This window comes from Cavia porcellus, unplaced genomic scaffold (genome assembly GCF_034190915.1).
Source record: "Cavia porcellus strain 051 isolate PalLab524CR breed Dunkin Hartley unplaced genomic scaffold, mCavPor4.1 scaffold_13, whole genome shotgun sequence".
In the NCBI taxonomy this organism is placed as follows: domain Eukaryota; kingdom Metazoa; phylum Chordata; class Mammalia; order Rodentia; family Caviidae; genus Cavia; species Cavia porcellus.
The window spans coordinates 75,622,479-75,641,782 of NW_026947496.1; positions in this window are offsets into that span (position 1 = coordinate 75,622,479).

The window sequence follows — 19,304 nt, forward strand, 5'->3', positions numbered from 1 at the left end:
ATCGCGAGGTGGTGCGCATAGTATGGGTGTGTGTTACATTAGATTCACTAGTAGCAGTGAGAAAAACATCACGGGGTGGTGCGCATTGTATGGGTGTGTGTTACATTACATTCACTAGTAGGAGTGAGAAAAACTTCAAGGGGTGGTGCGCATTGTATGGGTGTGTGTTACATTACATTCACTAGTAGGAGTGAGAAAAACATCACGGGGTGGTGCGCATTGTATGGGTGTGTGTTACATTACATTCACTAGTAGCAGTGAGAAAAACATCACGGGGTGGTGAGCATTGTATGGGTGTGTGTTACATTACATTCCCTAGTAGCAGTGTGAAAAACATCACGGGGTGGTGAGCATTGTATGGGTGTGTGTTACATTACATTCACTAGTAGCAGTGAGAAAAACATCACGGGGTGGTGCGCATTGTATGGGTGTGTGTTACATTACATTCACTAGTAGGAGTGAGAAAAACATCACGGTGTGGTGCGCACTGTATGGGTGTGTGTTACATTACATTCACTAGTAGGAGTGAGAAAAACATCACGGGGTGGTGCGCATTGTATGGGTGTGTGTTACATTACATTCACTAGTAGGAGTGAGAAAAACATCACGGGGTGGTGCGAATTGTATGGGTGTGTGTTACATTACATTCACTAGTAGGAGTGAGAAAAACATCACGGGGTGGTGCGCATTGTATGGGTGTGTGTTACATTACATTCACTAGTAGGAGTGAGAAAAACATCACGGGGTGGTGTGAATCGGAGGGTCTGAATTAGGATAGGCAGTGAGTGGCAATGTAGGATGGAGAAAAGCACCGCGGGGTGGTCAGCATGGGGAGGTCACGGAACATGAAGTGGCAATGTAGGATAGGTTTCTGAAAAACATCGCGAGGTGGTGCGCATAGTATGGGTGTGTGTTACATTAGATTCACTAGTAGCAGTGAGAAAAACATCACGGGGTGGTGCGCATTGTATGGGTGTGTGTTACATTACATTCACTAGTAGGAGTGAGAAAAACTTCAAGTGGTGGTGCGCATTGTATGGGTGTGTGTTACATTACATTCACTAGTAGGAGTGAGAAAAACATCACGGGGTGGTGCGCATTGTATGGGTGTGTGTTACATTACATTCACTAGTAGCAGTGAGAAAAACATCACGGGGTGGTGAGCATTGTATGGGTGTGTGTTACATTACATTCCCTAGTAGGAGTGAGAAAAAAATCACGGGGTGGTGCGCATTGTATGGGTGTGTGTTACATTACATTCACTAGTAGGAGTGAGAAAAACATCACGGGGTGGTGCGCATTGTATGGGTGTGTGTTACATTAGATTCACTAGTAGGAGTGAGAAAAACATCACGGGGTGGTGCGCATTGTATGGGTGTGTGTTACATTACATTCACTAGTAGGAGTGAGAAAAACATCACGGGGTGGTGCGCATTGTATGGGTGTGTGTTACATTACATTCACTAGTAGGAGTGATAAAAACATCACGGGGTGGTGCGCATTGTATGGGTGTGTGTTACATTACATTCACTAGTAGGAGTGAGAAAAACATCACGGGGTGGTGTGAATCGGAGGGTCTGAATAAGGATAGGCAGTGAGTGGCAATGTAGGATAGAGAAAAGCACCGAAGGTGGTCAGCATGGGCAGGTCAGGGAACATGCAGTGGGAATGTAGGATAGGTTTCTGAAAAACATCGCGAGGTGGTGCGCATTGTATGGGTGTGTGTTACATTAGATTCACTAGTAGGAGTGAGAAAAACATCACGGGGTTGTGCGCATTGTATGGGTGTGTGTTACATTACATTCACTAATAGGAGTAAGAAAAACATCACGGGGTGGTGCGCATTGTATGGGTGTGTGTTATATTACATTCACTAGTAGGAGTGAGAAAAACATCACGGGGTGGTGCGCATTGTATGGGTGTGTGTTACATTACATTCACTAATAGGAGTGAGAAAAACATCACGGGGTGGTGCGCATTGTATGGGTGTGTGTTACATTACATTCACTAGTAGGAGTGAGAAAAACATCACGGGGTGGTGCACATTGTATGGGTGTGTGTTACATTACATTCACTAGTAGGAGTGAGGAAAACATCACGGGGTTGTGCGCATTGTATGGGGGTGTGTTACATTACATTCACTAGTAGCAGTGCGAAAAACTTCACGGGGTGGTGCGCATTGTATGGGTGTGTGTTACATTACATTCACTAGTAGCAGTGAGAAAAACATCACGGGGTGTTGCGCATTGTATGGGAGTGTGTTACATTACATTCACTAGTAGGATTACATTCACTAGTAGGAGTGAGAAAAACATCACGGGGTGGTGCGCATTGTATGGGTGTGTGTTACATTAGATTCACTAGTAGGAGTGAGAAAAACATCACGGGGTGGTGCGCATTGTATGGGTGTGTGTTACATTACATTCACTAGTAGGAGTGAGAAAAACATCACGGGGTGGTGCGCATTGTATGGGAGTGTGTTACATTACATTCACTACTAGGAGTGAGAAAAACATCACGGGGTGGTGCGCATTGTATGGGTGTGTGTTACATTACATACACTAGAAGGAGTGAGAAAAACATCACGGGGTGGTGGGCATTGTATGGGTGTGTGTTACATTACATTCACTAGTAGCAGTGAGAAAAACATCACGGGGTGGTGCGCATTGTATGGGTGTGTGTTACATTACATTCACTAGTAGGAGTGAGAAAAACATCACGGGGTGGTGCGCATTGTATGGGTGTGTGTTACATTACATTCACTAGTAGGCGTGAGAAAAACATCACGGGGTGGTGCGCATTGTATGGGTGTGTGTTACATTACATTCACTAGTAGGAGTGAGAAAAACATCACGGGGTGGTGCGCATTGTATGGGTGTGTGTTACATTACATTCACTAGTAGGAGTGAGAAAAACATCACGGGGTGGTGCGCATTGTATGGGTGTGTGTTATATTACTTTCACTAGTAGGAGTGAGAAAAACATCTCGGGGTGGTGCGCATTGTATGGGTGTGTGTTACATTACATTCACTAATAGGAGGGAGAAAAACATCACGGGGTTGTGCGCATTGTATGGGTGTGTGTTACATTACATTCACTAGTAGGAGTGAGAAAAACATCACGGGGTGGTGCGCATTGTATGGGTGTGTGTTACATTACTTTCACTAGTAGGAGTGAGAAAAACATCACGGGGCGGTGCGCATTGTATGGGTGTGTGTTACATTAGATTCACTAGTAGGAGTGAGAAAAACATCACGGGGTGGTGCGCATTGTATGGGTGTGTGTTACATTACATTCACTAGTAGGAGTGAGAAAAACATCACGGGGTGGTGCGCATTGTATGGGTGTGTGTTATATTACTTTCACTAGTAAGAGTGAGAAACACATCACGGAGTGGTGCGCATTGTATGGGTGTGTGTTACATTACATTTACTAGTAGGAGGGAGAAAAACATCACGGGGTTGTGCGCATTGTATGGGTGTATGTTACATTACATTCACTAGTAGGAGTGAGAAAAACATCACGGGGTGGTGCGCATTGTATGGGTGTGTGTTACATTACATTCACTAGTAGGAGTGAGAAAAACATCACGGGGTGGTGCGCATTGTATGGGTGTTTGTTACATTACATTCACTAGTAGGAGTGAGAAAAACATCACGGGGTGGTGCGCATTGTATGGGTGTGTGTTACATTAGATTCACTAGTAGCAGTGAAAAAAACATCACGGGGTGGTGCGCATTGCATGGGTGTGTGTTACATTACATTCACTAGTAGCAGTGAGAAAAACATCACGGGGTGGTGCGCATTGTATGGGTGTGTGTTACATTACATTCACTAGTAGGAGTGAGAAAAACAACACGGGGTGGTGCGCATTGTATGGGTGTGTGTTACATTACATTCACTAGTAGCAGTGAGAAAAACATCACGGGGTGGTGCGCATTGTATGGGTGTGTGTTACATTACATTCACTAGTAGGAGTGAGAAAAACATCAGGTGGTGGTGCGCATTGTTTGGGTGTGTGTTACATTACATTCACTAGTAGCAGTGAGAAAAACATCATGGGGTGGTGCGCATTGTATGGGTGTGTGTTACATTACTTTCACTAGTAGCAGTGAAAAACATCACGGGGTGGTGCGCATTGTATGGGTGTGTGTTACATTACATTCACTAGTAGGAGTGAGAAAAATATCACGGGGTGGTGCGCATTGTATGGGTGTGTGTTACATTACATTTACTACTAGGAATAAGAAAAACATCACGGGGTGGTGCGCATTGTATGGGTGTGTGGTACATTACATTTACTACTAGGAATGAGAAAAACATCACGGGGTGGTGCGCATTGTATGGGTGTGTGTTACATTACAATCACTAGTAGGAGTGAGAAAAACATCACGGGGTGGTGCGCATTGTATGGGTGTGTGTTACTTTACATTCACTAGAAGGAGCGAGAAAAACATCACGGGGTGGTGCGCATTGTATGGGTGTGTGTTACATTACATACACTAGTAGCAGTGAGACAAGCATGACGCGGTGGTGCGCATTGTATGGGTGTGTGTTACATTACGTTCACTAGTAGGAGTGAGAAAAACATCACGGGGTGGTGCGCATTGTATGGGTGTGTGTTACATTACATTCACTAGTAGGAGTGAGAAAAACATCACGGGGTGGTGCGCATTGTATGGGTGTGTGTTACATTTGATTCACTAGTAGGAGTGAGAAAAACACGGGGTGTTGCGCACTGTATGGGTGTGTGTTACATTACATTCACTAGTAGGAGTGAGAAAAACATCACGGGGTGGTGCGCACTGTATGGGTGTGTGTTACATTACATTCACTAGTAGGAGTGAGAAAAACATCACGGGGTGGTGCGCATTGTATGGGTGTGTGTTACATTACATTCACTAGTAGGAGTCAGAAAAACATCACGCGGTGGTGCGCATTGTATGGGTGTGTGTTACATTACATTCACTAGTAGGAGTGAGAAAAATATCACGGGGTGGTGCGCATTGTATGGGTGTGTGTTACATTACATTCACTAGTAGGAGTGAGAAAAACATCACGGGGTGGTGTGAATCGGAGGGTCTGAATTAGGATAGGCAGTGAGTGGCAATGTAGGATGGAGAAAAGCACCGCGGGGTGGTCAGCATGGGGAGGTCAGGGAACATGCAGTGGCAATGTAGGATAGGTTTCTGAAAAACATCGCGGGGTGGTGCGCATAGTATGGGTGTGTGTTACATTAGATTCACTAGTAGCAGTGAGAAAAACATCACGGGGTGGTGCGCATTGTATGGGTGTGTGTTACATTACATTCACTAGTAGGAGTGAGAAAAACTTCACGGGGTGGTGCGCATTGTATGGGTGTGTGTTACATTACATTCACTAGTAGGAGTGAGAAAAACATCACGGGGTGGTGCGCATTGTATGGGTGGGTGTTACATTACATTCACTAGTAGCAGTGAGAAAAACATCACGGGGTGGTGAGCATTGTATGGGTGTGTGTTACATTACATTCACTAGTAGCAGTGAGAAAAACATCACGGGGTGGTGAGCATTGTATGGGTGTGTGTTACATTACATTCACTAGTAGCAGTGAGAAAAACATCACGGGGTGGTGCGCATTGTATGGGTGTGTGTTACATTACATTCACTAGTAGGAGTGAGAAAAAAATCACGGGGTGGTGCGCATTGTATGGGTGTGTGTTACATTACATTCACTAGTAGGAGTGAGAAAAACATCACGGGGTGGTGCGCATTGTATGGGTGTGTGTTACATTAGATTCACTAGTAGGAGTGAGAAAAACATCACGGGGTGGTGCGCATTGTATGGGTGTGTGTTACATTACATTCACTACTAGGAGTGAGAAAAACATCACGGGGTGGTGCGCATTGTATGGGTGTGTGTTACATTACATTCACTATTAGGAGTGATAAAAACATCACGGGGTGGTGCGCATTGTATGGGTGTGTGTTACATTACATTCACTAGTAGGAGTGAGAAAAACATCACGGGTGGTGCGCATTGTATGGGTGTGTGTTACATTACATTCACTAGTAGGAGTGAGAAAAACATCACGTGGTGGTGCGCATTGTATGGGTGTGTGTTACATTACATTCACTAGTAGGAGTGAGAAAAACATCACAGGGTGGTTTGAATCGGAGGGTCTGAATAAGGATAGGCAGTGAGTGGCAATGTAGGATAGAGAAAAGCACCGCGGGGTGGTCAGCATGGGCAGGTCAGGGAACATGCAGTGGGAATGTAGGATAGGTTTCTGAAAAACATCGCGGGGTGGTGCGCATTGTTTGGGTGTGTGTTACATTAGATTCACTAGTAGGAGTGAGAAAAACATCACGGGGTGGTGCGCATTGTATGGGTGTGTGTTACATTACATTCACTAATAGGAGTAAGAAAAACATCACGGGGTGGTGCGCATTGTATGGGTGTGTGTTATATTACATTCACTAGTAGGAGTGAGAAAAACATCACGGGGTGGTGCGCATTGTATGGGTGTGTGTTACATTACATTCACTAATAGGAGTGAGAAAAACATCACGGGGTGGTGCGCATTGTATGGGTGTGTGTTACATTACATTCACTAGTAGGAGTGAGAAAAACATCACGGGGTGGTGCGCATTGTATGGGTGTGTGTTACATTACATTCACTAGTAGGAGTGAGGAAAACATCACGGGGTGGTGCGCATTGTATGGGTGTGTGTTACATTACATTCACTAGTAGGAGTGAGAAAAACATCACGGGGTGGTGCGCATTGTATGGGTGTGTGTTACATTACATTCACTAGTAGCAGTGAGAAAAACATCACGGGGTGTTGCGCATTGTATGGGAGTGTGTTACATTACATTCACTAGTAGGATTACATTCACTAGTAGGAGTGAGAAAAACATCACGGGGTGGTGCGCATATTATGGGTGTGTGTTACATTAGATTCACTAGTAGGAGTGAGAAAAACATCACGGGATGGTGCGCATTGTATGGGTGTGTGTTACATTACATTCACTACTAGGAGTGAGAAAAACATCACGGGGTGGTGCGCATTGTATGGGTGTGTGTTATATTACATTCACTAGAAGGAGTGAGAAAAACATCACGGGGTGGTGCGCATTGTATGGGTGTGTGTTACATTACATTCACTAGTAGCAGTGAGAAAAACATCACGGGGTGGTGCGCATTCTATGGGTGTGTGTTACATTATATTCACTAGTAGGAGTGAGAAAAACATCACGGGGTGGTGCGCATTGTATGGGTGTGTGTTACATTACATTCACTAGTAGGCGTGAGAAAAACATCACGGGGTGGTGCGCATTGTATTGGTGTGTGTTACATTACATTCACTAGTAGGAGTGAGAAAAACATCACGGGGTGGTGCGCATTGTATGGGTGTGTGTTACATTACATTCACTAGTAGGAGTGAGAAAAACATCACGGGGTGGTGCGCATTGTATGGGTGTGTGTTACATTACATTCACTAGTAGGAGTGAGAAAAACATCACGGGGTGTTGTGAATCGGAGGGTCTGAATTAGGATAGGCAGTGAGTGGCAATGTAGGATAGAGAAAAGCACCGCGGGGTGGTCAGCATGGGGAGGTCAGGGAACATGCAGTGGGAATGTAGGATAGGTTTCTGAAAAATATCGCGGGGTGGTGCGCATTGTATGGGTGTGTGTTACATTACATTCACTTGTAGGAGTGAGAAAAACATCACGGGGTGGTGCGCATTGTATGGGTGTGTGTTACATTACATTCACTAGTAGGAGTGAGAAAAACATCACGGGGTGGTGCGCATTGTATGGGTGTGTGTTACATTAGATTCACTAGTAGGAGTGAGAAAAACATCACGGGGTGGTGCGCATTGTATGGGTGTGTGTTACATTAGATTCACTAGTAGGAGTGAGAAAAACATCACGGGGTGGTGCGCATTGTATGGGTGTGTGTTACACTGCATTCACTAGTAGGAGTGAGAAAAACATCACGGGGTGGTGCGCATTGTATGGGTGTGTGTTATATTGCATTCACTAGTAGGAGTGAGAAAAACATCACGGGGTGGTGCGCATTGTATGGGTGTGTGTTACATTACATTCACTAGTAGGAGGGAGAAAAACATCACGGGGTGGTGCGCATCGTATGGGTGTGTGTTACATTACATTCACTAGTATTAGTGAGAAAAACATCACGGGGTGGTGTGCATTGTATGGGTGTGTGTTACATTACATTCACTTGTAGGAGTGAGAAAAACATCACGGGGTGGTGCGCATTGTATGGGTGTGTGTTACATTACATTCACTAGTAAGAGTGAGAAAAACATCACGGGGTGGTGCGCATTGTATGGGTGTGTGTTACACTGCATTCACTAGTAGGAGTGAGAAAAACATCACGGGGTGGTGCGCATTGTATGGGTGTGTGTTATATTGCATTCACTAGTAGGAGTGAGAAAAACATCACGGGGTGGTGCGCATTGTATGGGTGTGTGTTACATTACATTCACTAGTAGGAGGGAGAAAAACATCACGGGGTGGTGCGCATCGTATGGGTGTGTGTTACATTACATTCACTAGTATTAGTGAGAAAAACATCACGGGGTGGTGCGCATTGTATGGGTGTGTGTTACATTACATTCACTAGTAGGAGTGAGAAAAACATCACGGGCTGGTGCGCATTGTATGGGTGTTTGTTACATTACATTCACTAGTAGGAGTGAGAAAAACATCACGGGCTGGTGCGCATTGTATGGGTGTGTGTTACATTACATTCACTAGAAGGAGTGAGAAAAACATCACGGGGTGGTGCGCATTGTATGGGTGTGTGTTACATTACATTTACTAGTAGCAGTGAGAAAAACATCACGGGGTGGTGCGCATTGTATGGGTGTGTGTTACATTACATTCACTAGTAGGAGTGAGAAAAACATCACGGGGTGGTGCGCATTGTATGGGTGTGTGTTACATTACATTCACTAGTAGGAGTGAGAAAAACATCACGGGGTGGTGCGCATTGTATTGGTGTGTGTTACATTACATTCACTAGTAGGAGTGAGAAAAACATCACGGGGTGGTGCGCATTGTATGGGTGTGTGTTACATTAGATTCACTAGTAGGAGTGAGAAAAACATCACGGGGTGGTGCGCATTTTATGGGTGTGTGTTACATTAGATTCACTAGTAGGAGTGAGAAAAACATCACGGGGTGGTGCGCATTGTATGGGTGTGTGTTACATTAGATTCACTAGTAGGAGTGAGAAAAACATCACGGGGTTCTTCGCATTGTATGGGTGTGTGTTACATTACATTCACTAGTAGGAGTGAGAAAAACATCACGGGGTGGTGCGCATTATATGGGTGTGTGTTAAATTAGATTCACTAGTAGGAGTGAGAAAAACATCACGGGGGGGTGCGCATTGTATGGGTGTGTGTTACATTACATTCACTAGTAGGAGTGAGAAAAACATCACGGGGTGATGCGCATTGTAAGGGTGTGTGTTACATTACATTCACTAGTAGGAGTGAGAAAAACATCACGGGGTGGTGTGAATCGGAGGGTCTGAATTAGGATAGGCAGTGAGTGGCAATGTAGGATGGAGAAAAGCACCGCGGGGTGGTCAGCATGGGGAGGTCAGGGAAAATGCAGTGGCAATGTAGGATAGGTTTCTGAAAAACATCGCGGGGTGGTGCGCATAGTATGGGTGTGTGTTACATTAGATTCACTAGTAGCAGTGAGAAAAACATCACGGGGTGGTGCGCATTGTATGGGTGTGTGTTATATTACATTCACTAGTAGGAGTGAGAAAAACATCACGGGGTGGTGCGCATTGTATGGGTGTGTGTTACATTACATTCACTAATAGGAGTGAGAAAAACATCACGGGGTGGTGCGCATTGTATGGGTGTGTGTTACATTACATTCACTAGTAGGAGTGAGAAAAGCATCACGGGGTGGTGCGCATTGTATGGGTGTGTGTTACATTACATTCACTACTAGGAGTGAGGAAAACATCACGGGGTGGTGCGCATTGTATGGGTGTGTGTTACATTACATTCACTAGTAGCAGTGAGAAAAACATCACGGGGTGGTGCGCATTGTATGGGTGTGTGTTAAATTACATTCACTAGTAGCAGTGAGAAAAACATCACGGGGTGTTGCGCATTGTATGGGAGTGTGTTACATTACATTCACTAGTAGGATTACATTCACTAGTAGGAGAGAGAAAAACATCACCGGGTGGTCCGCATTGTATGGGTGTGTGTTACATTAGATTCACTAGTAGGAGTGAGAAAAACATCACGGGGTGGTGCGCATTGTATGGGTGTGTGTTACATTAGATTCACTAGTAGGAGTGAGAAAAACATCACGGGGTGGTGCGCATTGTATGTGTGTGTTACATTACATTCACTAGTAGGAGTGAGAAAAACATCACGGGGTGGTGCGCATTGTATGGGTGTGTGTTACATTACATTCACTACTAGGAGTGAGAAAAACATCACGGGGTGGTGCGCATTGTATGGGTGTGTGTTACATTACATTCACTAGAAGGAGTGAGAAAAACATCATGGGGTGGTGCGCATTGTATGGGTGTGTGTTACATTACATTCACTAGTAGCAGTGAGAAAAACATCACGGGGTGGTGCGCATTGTATGGGTGTGTGTTACATTACATTCACCAGTAGGAGTGAGAAAAACATCACGGGGTGGTGCGCATTGTATGGGTGTGTGTTACATTACATTCACTAGTAGCAGTGAGAAAAACATCACGGGGTGGTGCGCATTGTATGGGTGTGTGTTACATTAGATTCACTAGTAGGAGTGAGAAAAACATCACGGGGTGGTGCGCATTGTATGGGTGTGTGTTACATTAGATTCACTAGTAGGAGTGAGAAAAACATCACGGGGTGGTGCGCATTGTATGGGTGTGTGTTACATTAGATTCAGTAGTAGGAGTGAGAAAAACATCACGGGGTGGTGCACATTGTATGGGTGTGTGTTACATTACATTCACTACTAGGAGTGAGAAAAACATCACGGGGTGGTGCGCATTGTATGGGTGTGTGTTACATTACATTCAGTAGTAGGAGTGAGAAAAACATCACGGGGTGGTGCGCATTGTATGGGTGTGTGTTACATTACATTCACTAGTAGGAGTGAGAAAAACATCACGGGGTGGTGCGCATTGTATGGGTGTGTGTTATATTACTTTCACTAGTAGGAGTGAGAAAAACATCACGGGGTGGGGCGCATTGTATGGGTGTGTGTTACATTACATTCACTAGTAGGAGGGAGAAAAACATCACGGGGTTGTGCGCATTGTATGGGTGTGTGTTACATTACATTCACTAGTAGGAGTGAGAAAAACATCACGGGGTGGTGCGCATTGTATGGGTGTTTGTTACATTACATTCACTAGTAGGAGTGAGAAAAACATCACGGGGTGGTGCGCATTGTATGGGTGTGTGTTACATTACATTCACTAGTAGCAGTGAGAAAAACATCACGGCGTGGTGCGCATTGTATGGGTGTGTGTTACATTACATTCACTAGTAGCAGTGAGAAAAACATCACGGGGTGGTGCGCATTGTATGGGTGTGTGTTACATTACATTCACTAGTAGGAGTGAGAAAAACATCACGGGGTGGTGCGCATTGTATGGCTGTGTGTTACATTACATTCACTAGTAGGAGTGAGAAAAACATCACGGAGTGGTGCGCAATGTATGGGTGTGTGTTACATTACATTCACTAGTAGGAGTGAGAAAAACATCACGGGGTGGTGTGAATCGGAGGGTCTGAATTAGGATAGGCAGTGAGTGGCAATGTAGGATAGAGAAAAGCACCGCGGGGTGGTCAGCATGGGGAGGTCAGGGAACATGCAGTGGGAATGTAGGATAGGTTTCTGAAAAACATCGCGGGGTGGTGCGCATTGTATGGGTGTGTGTTACACTACATTCACTTGTAGGAGTGAGAAAAACATCACGGGGGGGTGCGCATTGAATGGGTGTGTGTTACATTACATTCACTAGTAGGAGTGAGAAAAACATCACGGGGTGGTACGCATTGTATGGGTGTGTGTTACATTACATTCACTAGTAGGAGTGAGAAAAACATCACGGGGTGGTGCGCATTGTATGGGTGTGTGTTACATTGCATTCACTAGTAGGAGTGAGAAAAACATCACGGGGTGGTGCGCATTGTATGGGTGTGTGTTATATTGCATTCACTTGTAGGAGTGAGAAAAACATCACGGGTGGTGCGCATTGTATGGGTGTGTGTTACATTACATTCACTAGTAGGAGGGAGAAAAACATCACGGGGTGGTGGGCATCGTTTGGGTGTGTGTTACATTACATTCACTAGTATTAGTGAGAAAAACATCACGGGGTGGTGCGCATTGTATGGGTGTGTGTTACATTACATTCACTAGTAGGAGTGAGAAAAACATCACGGGGTGGTGCGCATTGTATGGGTGTTTGTTACATTACATTCACTAGTAGGAGTGAGAAAAACATCACGGGGTGGTGCGCATTGTATGGGTGTGTGTTACATTACATTCACTAGTAGGAGTGAGAAAAACATCACGGGGTGGTGCGCATTGTATGGGTGTGTGTTACATTACATTCACTAGTAGCAGTGAGAAAAACATCACGGGGTGGTGCGCATTGTATGGGTGTGTGTTACATTACATTCACTAGTAGGAGTGAGAAAAACATCACGGGGTGGTGCGCATTGTATGGGTGTGTGTTACATTACATTCACTAGTAGGAGTGAGAAAAACATCACGGGGTGGTGCGCATTGTATGGGTGTGTGTTACATTACATTAACTAGTAGGAGTGAGAAAAATATCACGGGGTGGTGCGCATTGTATGGGTGTGTGTTCCATTACATTCAGTAGTAGGAGTGAGAAAAACATCACGGGGTGGTGCGCATTGTATGGGTGTGTGATACATTACATTCACTTGTAGGAGTGAGAAAAACATCACGGGGTGGTGCGCATTGTATGGGTGTGTGTTACATTACATTCACTAGTAGGAGTGAGAAAAACATCACGGGGTGGTGCGCATTGTATGGGTGTGTGTTACATTTGATTCACTAGTAGGGGTGAGAAAAACATCACGGGGTGGTGCGCATTGTATGGGTGTGTGTTACATTACATTCACTAGTAGGAGTGAGAAAAACATCACAGGGTGGTGCGCATTGTATGGGTGTGTGTTACATTACATTCACTACTAGGAGTGAGAAAAACATCACGGGCTGGTGCGCATTGTATGGGTGTTTGTTACATTACATTCACTAGAAGGAGTGAGAAAAACATCACGGGGTGGTGCGCATTGTATGGGTGTGTGTTACATTACATTCACTAGTAGCAGTGAGAAAAATATCACGGGGTGGTGCGCATTGTATGGGTGTGTGTTACATTACATTCACTAATAGGAGTGAGAAAAACATCACGGGGTGGTGCGCATTGTATGGGTGTGTGTTACATTACATTCACTAGTAGGAGTGAGAAAAACATCACGGGGTGGTGCGCATTGTATGGGTGTGTGTTACATTAGATTCACCAGTAGGAGTGAGAAAAACATCACGGGGTGGTGCGCATTTTATGGGTGTGTGTTACATTAGATTCACTAGTAGGAGTGAGAAAAACATCACGGGGTGGTGCGCATTGTATGGGTGTGTGTTACATTAGATTCACTAGTAGGAGTGAGAAAAACATCACGGGGTGGTGCGCATTGTATGGGTGTGTGTTACATTAGATTCACTAGTAGGAGTGAGAAAAACATCACGGGGTGGTGCGCATTGTATGTGTGTGTTACATTACATTCACTAGTAGGAGTGAGAAAAACATCACGGGGTGGTGCGCATTGTATGGGTGTGTGTTACATTACATTCACTACTAGGAGTGAGAAAAACATCACGGGGTGGTGCGCATTGTATGGGTGTGTGTTACATTACATTCACTAGAAGGAGTGAGAAAAACATCACGGGGTGGTGCGCATTGTATGGGTGTGTGTTACATTACATTCACTAGTAGCAGTGAGAAAAACATCACGGGGTGGTGCGCATTGTATGGGTGTGTGTTACATTACATTCACCAGTAGGAGTGAGAAAAACATCACGGGGTGGTGCGCATTGTATGGGTGTGTGTTACATTACATTCACTAGTAGCAGTGAGAAAAACATCACGGGGTGGTGCGCATTGTATGGGTGTGTGTTACATTAGATTCACTAGTAGGAGTGAGAAAAACATCACGGGGTGGTGCGCATTGTATGGGTGTGTGTTACATTAGATTCACTAGTAGGAGTGAGAAAAACATCACGGGGTGGTGCGCATTGTATGGGTGTGTGTTACATTACATTCACTAGTAGGAGTGAGAAAAACATCACGGGGTGGTGCGCAATGTATGGGTGTGTGTTACATTACATTCACTAGTAGGAGTGAGAAAAACATCACGGGGTGGTGTGAATCGGAGGGTCTGAATTAGGATAGGCAGTGAGTGGCAATGTAGGATAGAGAAAAGCACCGCGGGGTGGTCAGCATGGGGAGGTCAGGGAACATGCAGTGGGAATGTAGGATAGGTTTCTGAAAAACATCGCGGGGTGGTGCGCATTGTATGGGTGTGTGTTACACTACATTCACTTGTAGGAGTGAGAAAAACATCACGGGGGGGTGCGCATTGAATGGGTGTGTGTTACATTACATTCACTAGTAGGAGTGAGAAAAACATCACGGGGTGGTACGCATTGTATGGGTGTGTGTTACATTACATTCACTAGTAGGAGTGAGAAAAACATCACGGGGTGGTGCGCATTGTATGGGTGTGTGTTACATTGCATTCACTAGTAGGAGTGAGAAAAACATCACGGGGTGGTGCGCATTGTATGGGTGTGTGTTATATTGCATTCACTTGTAGGAGTGAGAAAAACATCACGGGTGGTGCGCATTGTATGGGTGTGTGTTACATTACATTCACTAGTAGGAGTGAGAAAAACATCACGGGGTGGTGCGCATTGTATGGGTGTGTGTTACATTACATTAACTAGTAGGAGTGAGAAAAATATCACGGGGTGGTGCGCATTGTATGGGTGTGTGTTCCATTACATTCAGTAGTAGGAGTGAGAAAAACATCACGGGGTGGTGCGCATTGTATGGGTGTGTGATACATTACATTCACTTGTAGGAGTGAGAAAAACATCACGGGGTGGTGCGCATTGTATGGGTGTGTGTTACATTACATTCACTAGTAGGAGTGAGAAAAACATCACGGGGTGGTGCGCATTGTATGGGTGTGTGTTACATTAGATTCACTAGTAGGGGTGAGAAAAACATCACGGGGTGGTGCGCATTGTATGGGTGTGTGTTACATTACATTCACTAGTAGGAGTGAGAAAAACATCACAGGGTGGTGCGCATTGTATGGGTGTGTGTTACATTACATTCACTACTAGGAGTGAGAAAAACATCACGGGCTGGTGCGCATTGTATGGGTGTTTGTTACATTACATTCACTAGAAGGAGTGAGAAAAACATCACGGGGTGGTGCGCATTGTATGGGTGTGTGTTACATTACATTCACTAGTAGCAGTGAGAAAAATATCACGGGGTGGTGCGCATTGTATGGGTGTGTGTTACATTACATTCACTAGTAGGAGTGAGAAAAACATCACGGGGTGGTGCGCATTGTATGGGTGTGTGTTACATTACATTCACTAGTAGGAGTGAGAAAAACATCACGGGGTGGTGCGCATTGTATTGGTGTGTGTTACATTACATTCACCAGTAGGAGTGAGAAAAACTTCACGGGGTGGTGCGCATCGTATGGGTGTGTGTTACATTAGATTCACCAGTAGGAGTGAGAAAAACATCACTGGGTGGTGCGCATTTTATGGGTGTGTGTTACATTAGATTCACTAGTAGGAGTGAGAAAAACATCACGGGGTGGTGCGCATTGTATGGGTGTGTGTTACATTAGATTCACTAGTAGGAGTGAGAAAAACATCACGGGGTGGTGCGCATTGTATGGGTGTGTGTTACTTTAGATTCACTAGTAGGAGTGAGAAAAACATCACGGGGTGGTGCGCATTGTATGGGTGTGTGTTACATTAGATTCACTAGTAGGAGTGAGAAAAACATCACGGGGTGGTGCGCATTGTATGGGTGTGTGTTACATTAGATTCACTAGTAGGAGTGAGAAAAACATCACGGGGTGGTGCACATTGTATGGGTGTGTGTTACATTACATTCACTACTAGGAGTGAGAAAAACATCACGGGGTGGTGCGCATTGTATGGGTGTGTGTTACATTACATTCACTAGTAGGAGTGAGAAAAACATCACGGGGTGGTGCGCATTGTATGGGTGTGTGTTACATTACATTCACTAGTAGGAGTGAGAAAAACATCACGGGGTGGTGCGCATTGTATGGGTGTGTGTTATATTACTTTCACTAGTAGGAGTGAGAAAAACATCACGGGGTGGTGCGCATTGTATGGGTGTGTGTTACATTACATTCACTAGTAGGAGGGAGAAAAACATCACGGGGTTGTGCGCATAGTATGGGTGTGTGTTACATTACATTCACTAGTAGGAGTGAGAAAAACATCACGGGGTGGTGCGCATTGTATGGGTGTTTGTTACATTACATTCACTAGTAGGAGTGAGAAAAACATCACGGGGTGGTGCGCATTGTATGGGTGTGTGTTACATTACATTCCCTAGTAGCAGTGAGAAAAATATCACGGCGTGGTACGCATTGTATGGGTGTGTGTTACATTACATTCACTAGTAGCAGTGAGAAAAACATCACGGGGTGGTGCGCATTGTATGGGTGTGTGTTACATTACATTCACTAGTAGCAGTGAGAAAAACATCACGGGGTGGTGCGCATTGTATGGGTGTGTGTTACATTACATTCACTAGTAGGAGTGAGAAAAACATCACGGGGTGGTGCGCATTGTATGGGTGTGTGTTACATTACATTCACTAGTAGGAGTGAGAAAAACATCACGGGGTGGTGCGCAATGTATGGGTGTGTGTTACATTACATTCACTAGTAGGAGTGAGAAAAACATCACGGGGTGGTGTGAATCGGAGGGTCTGAATTAGGATAGGCAGTGAGTGGCAATGTAGGATAGAGAAAAGCACCGCGGGGTGGTCAGCATGGGGAGGTCAGGGAACATGCAGTGGGAATGTAGGATAGGTTTCTGAAAAACATCGCGGGGTGGTGCGCATTGTATGGGTGTGTGTTACATTACATTCACTTGTAGGAGTGAGAAAAACATCACGGGGGGGTGCGCATTGAATGGGTGTGTGTTACATTACATTCACTAGTAGGAGTGAGAAAAACATCACGGGGTGGTACGCATTGTATGGGTGTGTGTTACATTACATTCACTAGTAGGAGTGAGAAAAACATCACGGGGTGGTGCGCATTGTATCGGTGTGTGTTACATTGCATTCACTAGTAGGAGTGAGAAAAACATCACGGGGTGGTGCGCATTGTATGGGTGTGTGTTATATTGCATTCACTTGTAGGAGTGAGAAAAACATCACGGGGTGGTGCGCATTGTATGGGTGTGTGTTACATTACATTCACTAGTAGGAGGGAGAAAAACATCACGGGGTGGTGGGCATCGTATGGGTGTGTGTTACATTACATTCACTAGTATTAGTGAGAAAAACATCACGGGGTGGTGCGCATTGTATGGGTGTGTGTTACATTACATTCACTAGTAGGAGTGAGAAAAACATCACGGGGTGGTGCGCATTGTATGGGTGTGTGTTACTTTAGATTCACTAGTAGGAGTGAGAAAAACATCACGGGGTGGTGCGCATTGTATGGGTGTGTGTTACATTAGATTCACTAGTAGGAGTGAGAAAAACATCACGGGGTGGTGCGCATTGTATGGGTGTGTGTTACATTAGATTCACTAGTAGGAGTGAGAAAAACATCACGGGGTGGTGCACATTGTATGGGTGTGTGTTACATTACATTCACTACTAGGAGTGAGAAAAACATCACGGGGTGGTGCGCATTGTATGGGTGTGTGTTACATTACATTCACTAGTAGGAGTGAGAAAAACATCACGGGGTGGTGCGCATTGTATGGGTGTGTGTTACATTACATTCACTAGTAGGAGTGAGAAAAACATCACGGGGTGGTGCGCATTGTATGGGTGTGTGTTATATTACTTTCACTAGTAGGAGTGAGAAAAACATCACGGGGTGGTGCGCATTGTATGGGTGTGTGTTACATTACATTCACTAGTAGGAGGGAGAAAAACATCACGGGGTTGTGCGCATAGTATGGGTGTGTGTTACATTACATTCACTAGTAGGAGTGAGAAAAACATCACGGGGTGGTGCGCATTGTATGGGTGTTTGTTACATTACATTCACTAGTAGGAGTGAGAAAAACATCACGGGGTGGTGCGCATTGTATGGGTGTGTGTTACATTACATTCCCTAGTAGCAGTGAGAAAAATATCACGGCGTGGTACGCATTGTATGGGTGTGTGTTACATTACATTCACTAGTAGCAGTGAGAAAAACATCACGGCGTGGTGCGCATTGTATGGGTGTGTGTTACATTACATTCACTAGTAGCAGTGAGAAAAACATCACGGGGTGGTGCGCATTGTATGGGTGTGTGTTACATTACATTCACTAGTAGGAGTGAGAAAAACATCACGGGGTGGTGCGCATTGTATGGCTGTGTGTTACATTACATTCACTAGTAGGAGTGAGAAAAACATCACGGAGTGGTGCGCAATGTATGGGTGTGTGTTACATTACATTCACTAGTAGGAGTGAGAAAAACATCACGGGGTGGTGTGAATCGGAGGGTCTGAATTAGGATAGGCAGTGAGTGGCAATGTAGGATAGAGAAAAGCACCGCGGGGTGGTCAGCATGGGGAGGTCAGGGAACATGCAGTGGGAATGTAGGATAGGTTTCTGAAAAACATCGCGGGGTGGTGCGCATTGTATGGGTGTGTGTTACACTACATTCACTTGTAGGAGTGAGAAAAACATCACGGGGGGGTGCGCATTGAATGGGTGTGTGTTACATTACATTCACTAGTAGGAGTGAGAAAAACATCACGGGGTGGTACGCATTGTATGGGTGTGTGTTACATTACATTCACTAGTAGGAGTGAGAAAAACATCACGGGGTGGTGCGCATTGTATGGGTGTGTGTTACATTGCATTCACTAGTAGGAGTGAGAAAAACATCACGGGGTGGTGCGCATTGTATGGGTGTGTGTTATATTGCATTCACTTGTAGGAGTGAGAAAAACATCACGGGTGG